Raw genomic sequence first — 11714 nt, forward strand, 5'->3', positions numbered from 1 at the left:
TAAGCTAGTTATTTATAGGACGCCAGCTTGTGACCAACGATGCATGTGGCCATCACATCATCATTGCTTCACCAAACATCACATGCCAACTGTTGTGATTATTTAATTCTACTGAGTGTGGTATAGTTATTTCAATTTAGCATCATTGCTTCACCCAACCCAAACTGTTGTGGTCGTTTAATTCTATTGTGAGTGGTGTATTGTCCACATTTGTAACACTCAAGGCATATCTAAAAATGAGCAATCCTAAGCGGATTGTTGCTAATAAACCATTGGTGGAAGCCGGGGACGGCAACGCAAGCGGAGACGAGGAGGCGCTGCTCTTGCGAGATCCGGCGGCAGCGAATTGGGTTCCTCGAGTAGAGAGAGAGAGAGAGAGAGAGAGAGAGAGAGAGAGGAGAGTGGCGGCCGTGGAAGCCTACTCAGCCCGACCGCGACTAAGTCAACCTGCCTTCGTGGCACCTTTTATTTTTTTGCCAACTCAGCCTGATGGACGCGTGCAACCAGTGAGAAACGTCATGGAAGCAATGCATTTACCGTCAGTGTTTTTTCCGCCAAACGTTGCGTTCGGTGCAGTTTGCCATCCAAACTATTGTGATGGGTTTTTTTTTTTTGCTTATGACTCCTATATTACGGTGGTTTTATGGATTTAACTCTATTAAGACGGGCATAACCAATTTTGAGACGGTTTAATCAGTTTATGCGAACCAACCTGTGGTTGAATGGTTAGAGGGACTGTGGTATTTCCAGCCCACCAGGGTTCAAGTCCTGGTGCTTGCATTTATTCCTGGATTTATTTTAAGATTTTCGGCGATGTCCATTCAGTGGGAGGAGACGTTTTCATCGACGACGAGGTGCCTACGGCGACTTTGTAAATTTCAAGATGATATGCCGACTCAGTCTTTCGGAGGTGCTCATAAGGGTAGAGTGTGCATGCATGCCTTTATAGTAGTGACTGTATGCGCGTGTATATGAGCGCTTGCGTCTGTATTGTGTTAAAAAAATCAGTTTATGAGTCCAAATTACTTACGTACTAAATATATGCTGGTTCGTTTTCGTTGCAAACCTAAATAACGCCAAAAGCCAGAGAAATCTCAAAGGTCAAGACACCAACACGAACGAAGCTCCCTCGCCCCTCGATCGGTTCCAACAGAAACACGCACACCTCGATCTCCTTCCATCCGATCGAACCAACGAGATAATTAATCTCCAACACCATGCTGGATCACTCCGGCTACGTCGAGTTCAATCTCGACTAATCGTCCGCCAAGCGCCTGGCCATCGGCCAGGCCGTCCACTCCGAGCTCCTCGTCGCCGGAGGTTACTCGTGGAGGATGACCTGCCACCCACACGGGGAACAGGAGGACGACGCCGAGACTGAGTTCCTCTCCGTGTACCTCGAGCTCATGAGCAAAGCCGTGCGCACCAGGGCCATCTTCGATATCTTCCTCATGAGCCGCGAGGGCGTGCCGTCATCCTTGTTCATGAAGAGGTGCGTGCGCATGTACCCACCAGGGTGCCACTCCACGTTATGGGGGTTCCGTCGGTTCGTCGACTGGAAGGATCTCGAGGATTACTGCTTCGTCAAGGACGACGGCCGCGTCACCCTCATGTGGGCGGTCGTGGTCGTCAACCCCGCACCAACGATACCAGTGCCGCCCTCCGACATGGGAACCCATCTTGGCAGCCTGCTGCTGGACGGCGCCGTTGGCACGGATGTTTCATTCGTCGTGGACAGGGGCGAGACGTTCCGAGCTCACCGCGCCCTCCTGGCCGCCCGCTCCCCGGTCTTCAAGGCGGAGCTCTTTGGCCTCATGATGGAAGCTAAAGCATCGTCCGTTGTTGTGCACGATATCGACCCCGAGACTTTCAAGGCCATGCTCGTGTTCATGTACACAGATAATTTGACAGCCGGAGATGTCGGCACCACCGAGATGTTCCCATCTTTGCTCGTTGCGGCAGATCGCTATGCCTTGGACCGCCTCAAGCTTCTATGTGCCCAAAAGCTGTTGGACAATGTGTCCATGGATACTCTTACCACTATGATAGACTTTGCCGAAACATACAACTGCCCGGAGCTAAAGAACAAGTGTGTTGAGTTTGCTATGGCAGAGGGAAAATTCAACAAATTCGGACCAGTCGATGATGAACGCTGCTGCGCAAAAGCATATTGGATGTTTGGGATATTTGCTTGCATTTTCGCTGCTATTATCTTCCTGTTAGTAAGTTATGGTAGTTGAATGCTTGTGCTTTGATACTGCGGTGCTTCTTTTCGCTATTATCTGCTCTTTTTTTATGTTCCCCACATACTAGTATTTTTCAAAAGTATATTTTCTACATCTACGGACTGCGGTTTGGCAGAGGTATCTATGTCGTAGTCGGAGAAACAACAATAGATTATGGGGTGTTAATGACCAGTGGACGCTATTTTATGTTAGTGTGTCTGATGTAGGTGTGTTCTGAATTAAGGTAGCCGTGCAGACACTGATGTTTTTTTCAAGGACACGTCTATACACTGGTAATTGTATTTGGCGGCTTTTACATTTTCTTAATAGTTGCTTTTACATTTTCTCAATAGTTGTTTTGCCCTGGCATGTTACTAAAGTTATCCTAATGGCATGCGAAACTATGCTTATTTTCTCTAGAGAGCAAATTCATGCATTTTCTGTTACAATATAAAAGTACAGTCTTGCCTCTTTCCATTCCATGCAAAGTTCAAATGGTGGTTCAATTTTTTTATGGGTCAAGTTAAGTGAGTTTCTTATTGTAGCTTGTAAGATTTAGGATCCTTGCACTAGTAGAAAAGAGGGCTTTGGTTCAGGCCGGGTCAGCCCATTAGTCCCGGTTCGTGAGGCCAGGGGCCTGCCGGGTCTCGTGGGGGCATTGGTCCCGGTTCGTCTGGCCCCTTTGGTCCCGGTTCCCACCAACCGGGACCAATGGGCCTCGCTCCTGGCCCACCACCATTGGTCCCGGTTGGTGGCTTGAACCGGGACCACAGGCTGCCCTTTAGTCCCGGTTCATGCCACGAACCGGGACCAATGAGGTGCCTATATATACCCCTCGCCCGCGAGCAGAGCACTCCAGTGCTCTGTTTTTCTCTGCACTAGTAGAAAAAGGGACTTTTACCCCGGTTGGAAAGGGCCTTTTGTCCCGGTTTACGAACCGGGACTAAAGGGTCGTTACTAAAACCCTAACCCTTTAGTCCCGGTTCTTACACGAACCGGGACAGAAGGTCCTCCACGTGGCCGCTGCTGCCAACCCAGGCAGGGGGCCTTTGGTCCCGGTTGGTGACACCAACCGGGACCAATAGGCATCCACGCGTCAGCATTTCAGAGGCTGGGGTTTTTGTTTTTTTTAAAGGGGGGAGGTTGGGGGGTTTTGGGGGGTTAATTTAGGTGTTTCATATATTGTGTTAGCTAGCTAATTAATAGAGAGAAGTGTCCTCTCTTATCTCCGTGCTTGGTCGACGCTACGTACTATATACGTATGGAGAGGACTAGACATGCTAGCTAGTAAGCAAATGAAGGAAACAGAAGATCGTCATGAACATATGCATACAGAGAGAAGTGATATCGACCACCTCTCCTTCTCCGAGAGATTGGTCGAACAACAAGTTCTCGTATATCTATCTGACACTACCGGCTACATATATACAATAATTATCTCTTACAATATAATCTCCTAATTAAATTGTAAGAACACAGGGTCCACATAGTATTCTCCGTTTTCAGCGATCACGTGGTCAAGGAAGAATGCCGCCAATTCCTCTTGAATTGCTCGCATACGATCTGGTGCTAGAAGTTCATCACGCATCCGAAAGATCTAATTTGAAGAAGGGGGTCAATATATATATATATATATATATATATATATATATATGAATAAATGAAACTCGACACAAATGATGGTAATAAAATAAAATTGTGAATATTATTGCTTACGCACTTCATATTGTTCGTCAGAGTAGCCCCGCTCACAGTCGTGTGGCGGATAGACTCGCAAACGTAGTATCCACAGAAATCATTCCCTTGTTCCTGCCACAACCACTTTACAAGAAATAGAGGTTAATCTAACTGATAAGCAAGCATGCTAAATGGTATTGATGAAACTAGCGCTTGAATCACTAGGAGATGTGCGGAACATGCTACTATAGTACTTACTTTCGGGTGTCTAAATTGCAGCTTCTTCGGCAGTCCCGGAGCTTTTGTGGTGAATTTTCTCCAAACCCTGCCAGACAAAGAAAACAATTACTTGATATCAGGAAATGAACAAAGTTGCTGATATGGTGGATAATGATCGATTTAACTTACTTCTCGAGCATTTGAGTCATGTCCGCATAGTCCTGGGGATCTTTTCGTCTCGAGTCTAAGACAGTTACTACTCCCTGCTCAAGCTTAATCTCTAGGAGAATATAGTGGAAGCTGCGCATGCATGCATAAGTCATTAATTACATTACCATAACCTGGACTAATAAGGGAAACCGAATATGCACAAGACAGTAACACTCACTTGAAGTTGTAAGGAAAGAGTATTATATCTTTGTTTTGATTTAATACCAACGATCGTAGCAAGTTGGCCTCGGCTTCTTTGGCATGTTTTTCAACCGTATATGCATATATGAGATTTGTGTTAATGAACCCAATTTCACCGATTTGTCTTTTCTTCAATTCGGCGATCTTCAATCTGCATAATATAGTGAGGATAATTATAAATACATGCAATGAAAGAGCTGACCTATATAGAGAGACTTAATGACAGAAGTAGTACTACTTACAGACAGTAGCAAGTGATCTTTGATTTATCGAGGGCCTTTTGATTGAAAAACTGGAAGAACTCCTCAAATGGAACATTCAGCATTCAATTCCAACGAGGTCATGCTCCGGTTTAACTCTCAGCGTCAAAGTATTCATCCCATCAGACTCTCTGCAGGTTTTCATGTACCAATCATGTAATCTTCGCATCATCGTTGTTAGAGATCTTTCATCTTTGACGAGAGGCTTCCCGTAATGGTATTTGTGTTCGTCCACCTCCATGATTTCATAATGTACATCGTCGGGCAGGTAATCTCCAAGATTGCTATAACCGGCCACCATACTCGGATCATTAGCGACGATGTCTTTTGACACCTTGAGCGGGGGGCACGATTGGTTCGCTTGTTCGCCGAGCTGGGCAATTTTTTTCCCAGCTCGTCGTTCTTTTAACCTTTGATCACTGACAGTACTTCCCGACCGCTCCGCTTCGGCATATGTCTTTGCAAGAATGCGCTCATAGTTGCCTCTCGGCGGAGACTTTGGTGGTTTTGTCAGGGCAGCCAGAGTGCGCTTTGCTTTCACTGGATCTACCTTCTCCTCTAGAGGTGGATGTTTCTTTGCTTTCACCCCTTCAAAGAAGTTTGTCACTTCGGCTCGCACGATCTTCCTGGTTTCCTCCTCGGTCCTCTCGTATGGTAACTTCTCTGGAGTCTTCAGAGAAGGACTGAATCTGTATTGCCTCCCGCCTCTGGCAGCTGTACTGCTAGACGCCGACAGAGCAGACGGAGCGGCTGCGGCTGTCTTCTTTCCTTGCTTACGAGGCGGAGGAGAAGGACTACGACGCGCCGGAGCAGCCGGAGCGGCGGCGGGTCTCTTCCGCCCTTGCTGACGAGGCGGAGAAGGAGGAGGCTGGCTGCTCTGGCGCGCCGGCGCAGGCGGAGAAGGAGGCGGAGTGCCGCCACGCGCCGGAGAAGGAGGCTGAGTGCCCTGATCACTCGCCGGAGGAGGAGGCGGAGGAGGAGGCGGAGTGCCGCCACGCGCCGGAGAAGGAGGCTGAGTGCCCTGATCACTCGCTGGAGGAGGAGGCGGAGGAGGAGGCGGAGTGCCCTTACTCGCCGGAGCCGTCCAGTTCGGAAGGTTGATGAGCTCCTTCCGCCATAGGCATGGAGTCTTCAGAGCAGAACCCAGCCGAGTCTCCCCTTCACCGGTAGGGTGGTCAAGCTGGAGGTCCTCAAATCCCTCCGTTATTTCATCCACCATCACCCTAGCATATCCTTCTGGAATCGGCCGGCAGTGGTAGGTTGCGCCGGGTTCAGGAGGTAAAACAGAGCCAACAGCCGCCTTGACTTTGAAGTTCTGCCATTGCGCCATAAGGTGGCAATGTTGAGACTCCGTGATAGCATCCACGGGGTAGCTAGCAGGAGCCGTCAAGACATGCTCCGGCTGAAGCAGCTCGGTGGAAGCCACACTGCTTCTCCGCTGAGATGGCGGTGTAGCTTCGGGGGTAGTTTCGGCATGTCGATTGCCGTCTCGTTCCTCTAGCGCTTGAACCCTTTCGTGCAGCTTCTGAATTTGGATCTGCTCCACTTTTTTCCTCCTCTCCTGGCTTTTGTAACCGCCCGCGTCCGGAAAACCAGCCTTCCACGGAACGGAGCCTGGCGTGCCTCGTGTCAGTCCAGGGTGCTCAGGATTCCCGAGGGCCATTGTGAGCTCGTCGTTCTCTCTGTCTGGAACGAACGTCCCTTCCTGCGCTGCGTCGATATAGTGCTGAAGCCTCTTGACTGGTATTCTCAAAAGCTCGTCCATCCAAACGCACCTCCCTGATACAGGGTCCAATTTTCCGCCAGCCCCGAAGAACCAAGTCTGGCAACGGTCTGGCCAGTTCATTGTCTGTGGTTCGATCCCTTTATCAAGCAGATCATTCTCAGCCTTGGCCTGTTGGGGAACGTAGTAATTTCAAAAAATTCTACGCACACGCAAGATCATGGTGATGCATAGCAACGAGAGGGGAGAGTGTTGTCCACGTACCCTCGTAGACCGAAAGCGGAAGCGTTAACACAACGCGGTTGATGTAGTCGTACGTCTTCACGATCCGACCGATCAAGTACCGAACGCACGGCACCTCCGAGTTCAGCACACGTTCAGCTCGATGACGTCCCTCGAACTCCGATCCAGCCGAGTGTTGAGGGAGAGTTTTGTCAGCACGACGGCGTGGTGACGATGATGATGTTCTACCGACGCAGGGCTTCGCCTAAGCTCCGCTACGATATTATCGAGGTGTAATATGGTGGAGGGGGGCACCGCACACGGCTAAAAGATCGTTGATCAATCGTGTGTCTAGAGGTGCCCCCCTGCCCCCGTATATAAAGGTGCAAGGGGGAGGCCGCCGGCCTAGGAGGTGTGGCGCGCCAGGAGGAGTCCTACTCCTACCGGGAGTAGGACTCCCCCCTTTCCATGTTGGACTAGGAGAGGAAGGGGGAAGAGGTGGAGGGGAGGAAGGAAGGGGGGCGCCGCCCCCTCTCCTTGTCCTATTCGGACTGGGGGGGAAGGGGGGCGCGGCCCTGCCCTAGCCTCCTCTCCTCTCTTCCACCTAGGCCCAATAAGGCCCATTAAGTTACCGGGGGGTTCCGGTAACCTCCCGGTACTCCGGAAAAATCCCGATTTCACCCGGAACACTTCCGATGTCCAAACATAGGCTTCCAATATATCAATCTTTATGTCTCGACCATTTCGAGACTCCTCGTCATGTCCGTGATCACATCCGGGACTCCGAACAACCTTCGGTACATCAAAACATATAAACTCATAATATAACTGTCATCGTAACGTTAAGCGTGCGGACCCTACGGGTTCGAGAACTATGTAGACATGACCGAGACACCTCTCCGGTCAATAACCAATAGCGGAACCTGGATGCTCATATTGGTTCCCACATATTCTACGAAGATCTTTATCGGTCAGACCGCATAACAACATACGTTGTTCCCTTTGTCATCGGTATGTTACTTGCCCGAGATTCGATCGTCGGTATCTCGATACCTAGTTCAATCTCGTTACCGGCAAGTCTCTTTACTCGTTCCGTAATACATCATCCCGCAACTAACTCATTAGTTACAATGCTTGCAAGGCTTATAGTGATGTGCATTACCGAGTGGGCCCAGAGATACCTCTCCGACAATCGGAGTGACAAATCCTAATCTCGAAATACGCCAACCCAACAAGTACCTTTGGAGACACCTGTAGAGCACCTTTATAATCACCCAGTTACGTTGTGACGTTTGGTAGCACACAAAGTGTTCCTCCGGTAAACGGGAGTTGCATAATCTCATAGTCATAGGAACATGTATAAGTCATGAAGAAAGCAATAGCAACATACTAAACGATCGAGTGCTAAGCTAACGGAATGGGTCAAGTCAATCACGTCATTCTCCTAATGAAGTGATCCCGTTAATCAAATGACAACTCATGTCTATGGCTAGGAAACATAACCATCTTTGATTAACGAGCTAGTCAAGTAGAGGCATACTAGTGACACTCTGTTTGTCTATGTATTCACACATGTATTATGTTTCCGGTTAATACAATTCTAGCATGAATAATAAACATTTATCATGATATAAGGAAATAAATAATACTTTATTATTGCCTCTAGGGCATATTTCCTTCAGTCTCCCACTTGCACTAGAGTCAATAATCTAGATTACACAGTAATGATTCTTACACCCATGGAGTCTTGGTGCTGATCATGTTTTGCTCGTGGAAGAGGCTTAGTCAACGGGTCTGCAACATTCAGATCCGTATGTATCTTGCAAATTTCTATGTCTCCCACCTGGACTAAATCCCGGATGGAATTGAAGCGTCTTTTGATGTGCTTGGTTCTCTTGTGAAATCTGGATTCCTTTGCTAAGGCAATTGCACCAGTATTGTCACAAAAGATTTTCATTGGTCCCGATGCACTAGGTATGACACCTAGATCGGATATGAACTCCTTCATCCAGACTCCTTCATTTGCTGCTTCCGAAGCAGCTATGTACTCCGCTTCACACGTAGATCCCGCCACGACACTTTGCTTAGAACTGCACCAACTGACAGCTCCACCGTTCAATGTAAATACGTATCCGGTTTGCGATTTAGAATCGTCCGGATCAGTGTCAAAGCTTGCATCAACGTAACCATTTACGATGAGCTCTTTGTCACCTCCATAAACGAGAAACATATCCTTAGTCCTTTTCAGGTATTTCAGGATGTTCTTGACCGCTGTCCAGTGATCCACTCCTGGATTACTTTGGTACCTCCCTGCTAAACTTATAGCAAGGCACACATCAGGTCTGGTACACAGCATTGCATACATGATAGAGCCTATGGCTGAAGCATAGGGAACATCTTTCATCTTCTCTCTATCTTCTGCAGTGGTCGGGCATTGAGTCTTACTCAATCTCACACCTTGTAGTACAGGCAAGAACCCTTTCTTTGCTTGATCCATTTTGAACTTCTTCAAAACTTTGTCAAGGTATGTGCTTTGTGAAAGTCCAATTAAGCGTCTTGATCTATCTCTATAGATCTTGATGCCTAATATATATGCAGCTTCACCGAGGTCTTTCATTGAAAAACTCTTATTCAAGTATCCCTTTATGCTATCCAGAAATTCTATATCATTTCCAATCAGCAATATGTCATCCACATATAATATCAGAAATGCTACTGAGCTCCCACTCACTTTCTTGTAAATACAGGCTTCTCCAAAAGTCTGTATAAAACCAAATGCTTTGATCACACTATCAAAGCGTTTATTCCAACTCCGAGAGGCTTGCACCAGTCCATAAATGGATCGCTGGAGCTTGCACACTTTGTTAGCTCCCTTTGGATCGACAAAACCTTCCGGTTGCATCATATACAACTCTTCTTCCAGAAATCCATTCAGGAATGCAGTTTTGACATCCATTTGCCAAATTTCATAATCATAAAATGCGGCAATTGCTAACATGATTCGGACAGACTTAAGCATCGCTACGGGTGAGAAGGTCTCATCGTAGTCAATCCCTTGAACTTGTCGAAAACCTTTCGCAACAAGTCGAGCTTTATAGACAGTAACATTACCGTCAGCGTCAGTCTTCTTCTTGAAGATCCATTTATTTTCAATGGCTTGCCGATCATCGGGCAAGTCAACCAAAGTCCATACTTTGTTCTCATACATGGATCCCATCTCGGATTTCATGGCCTCAAGCCATTTTGCGGAATCTGGGCTCACCATCGCTTCTTCATAGTTCGTAGGTTCGTCATGGTCTAGTAACATAACCTCCAGAACAGGATTACCGTACCACTCTGGTGCGGATCTTAATCTGGTTGACCTACGAGGTTCAGTAATAACTTGATCTGAAGTTTCATGATCATTATCATTAACTTCCCCACTAATTGGTGTAGGTGTCGCAGAAACTGGTTTCTGTGATGATCTACTTTCCAATAAGGGAGCAGGTACAGTTACCTCATCAAGTTCTACTTTCCTCCCACTCACTTCTTTCGAGAGAAACTCCTTCTCTAGAAAGGATCCATTCTTAGCAACGAATGTCTTGCCTTCGGATCTGTGATAGAAGGTGTACCCAACAGTCTCCTTTGGGTATCCTATGAAGACACATTTCTCCGATTTAGGTTCGAGCTTATCAGGTTGAAGTTTCTTCACATAAGCATCGCAACCCCAAACTTTAAGATACGACAACTTTGGTTTCTTGCCAAACCATAGTTCATAAGGTGTCGTTTCAACGGATTTTGATGGTGCCCTATTTAGAGTGAATGCAGCCGTCTCTAAAGCATAACCCCAAAACGATAGCGGTAAATCAGTAAGAGACATCATAGATCGCACCATATCTAGTAAAGTACGATTACGACGTTCGGACACACCATTACGCTGTGGTGTTCCGGGTGGCGTGAGTTGCGAAACTATTCCGCATTGTTTCAAATGAAGACCAAACTCATAACTCAAATATTCTCCTCCACGATCAGATCGTAGAAATTTTATTTTCTTGTTACGATGATTTTCAACTTCACTCTGAAATTCTTTGAACTTTTCAAATGTTTCAGACTTATGTTTCATTAAGTAGATATACCCATATCTGCTCAAATCATCTGTGAAGGTGAGAAAATAACGATATCCGCCACGAGCCTCAATATTCATCGGACCACATACATCTGTATGTATGATTTCCAATAAATCTGTTGCTCTCTCCATAGTTCCGGAGAACGGTGTTTTAGTCATCTTGCCCATGAGGCACGGTTCGCAAGTACCAAGTGATTCATAATCAAGTGATTCCAAAAGTCCATCAGTATGGAGTTTCTTCATGCGCTTTACACCGATATGACCTAAACGGCAGTGCCACAAATAAGTTGCACTGTCATTATCAACTCTGCATCTTTTGGCTTCGACATTATGAATATGTGTATCACTACTATCGAGATTCATTAAAAATAGACCACTCTTCAAGGGTGCATGACCATAAAAGATATTATTCATATAAATAGAACAACCATTATTCTCTGATTTAAATGAATAACCGTCTCGCATTAAACAAGATCCAGATATAATGTTCATGCTCAACGCTGGCACCAAATAACAATTATTTAGGTCTAAAACTAATCCCGAAGGTAGATGTAGAGGTAGCGTGCCGACCGCGATCACATCGACTTTGGAACCATTTCCCACGCGCATCGTCACCTCGTCCTTAGCCAATCTTCGCTTAATCCGTAGCCCCTGTTTCGAGTTGCAAATATTAGCAACAGAACCAGTATCAAATACCCAGGTGCTACTGCGAGCATTAGTAAGGTACACATCAATAACATGTATATCACATATACCTTTGTTAACCTTGCCATCCTTCTTATCCGCCAAATACTTGGGGCAGTTCCGCTTCCAGTGACCAGTCTGCTTGCAGTAGAAGCACTCAGTTTCAGGCTTAGGTCCAGACTTGGGTT

The 11714-nt window shown here is 46.8% G+C and overlaps 1 pseudogene; it reads left to right on the top strand.

The window, feature by feature from the left end:
* Nucleotides 1-1093: 1093 nt before the first annotated feature.
* LOC123080675 (BTB/POZ and MATH domain-containing protein 1-like) lies at nt 1094-2223 on the top strand (annotated as a pseudogene).
* The last annotated feature ends 9491 nt before the right edge of the window (nt 2224-11714 follow it).

Source organism: Triticum aestivum, chromosome 3D (assembly GCF_018294505.1).
Source record: "Triticum aestivum cultivar Chinese Spring chromosome 3D, IWGSC CS RefSeq v2.1, whole genome shotgun sequence".
Taxonomy (NCBI): Eukaryota; Viridiplantae; Streptophyta; class Magnoliopsida; order Poales; family Poaceae; genus Triticum; species Triticum aestivum.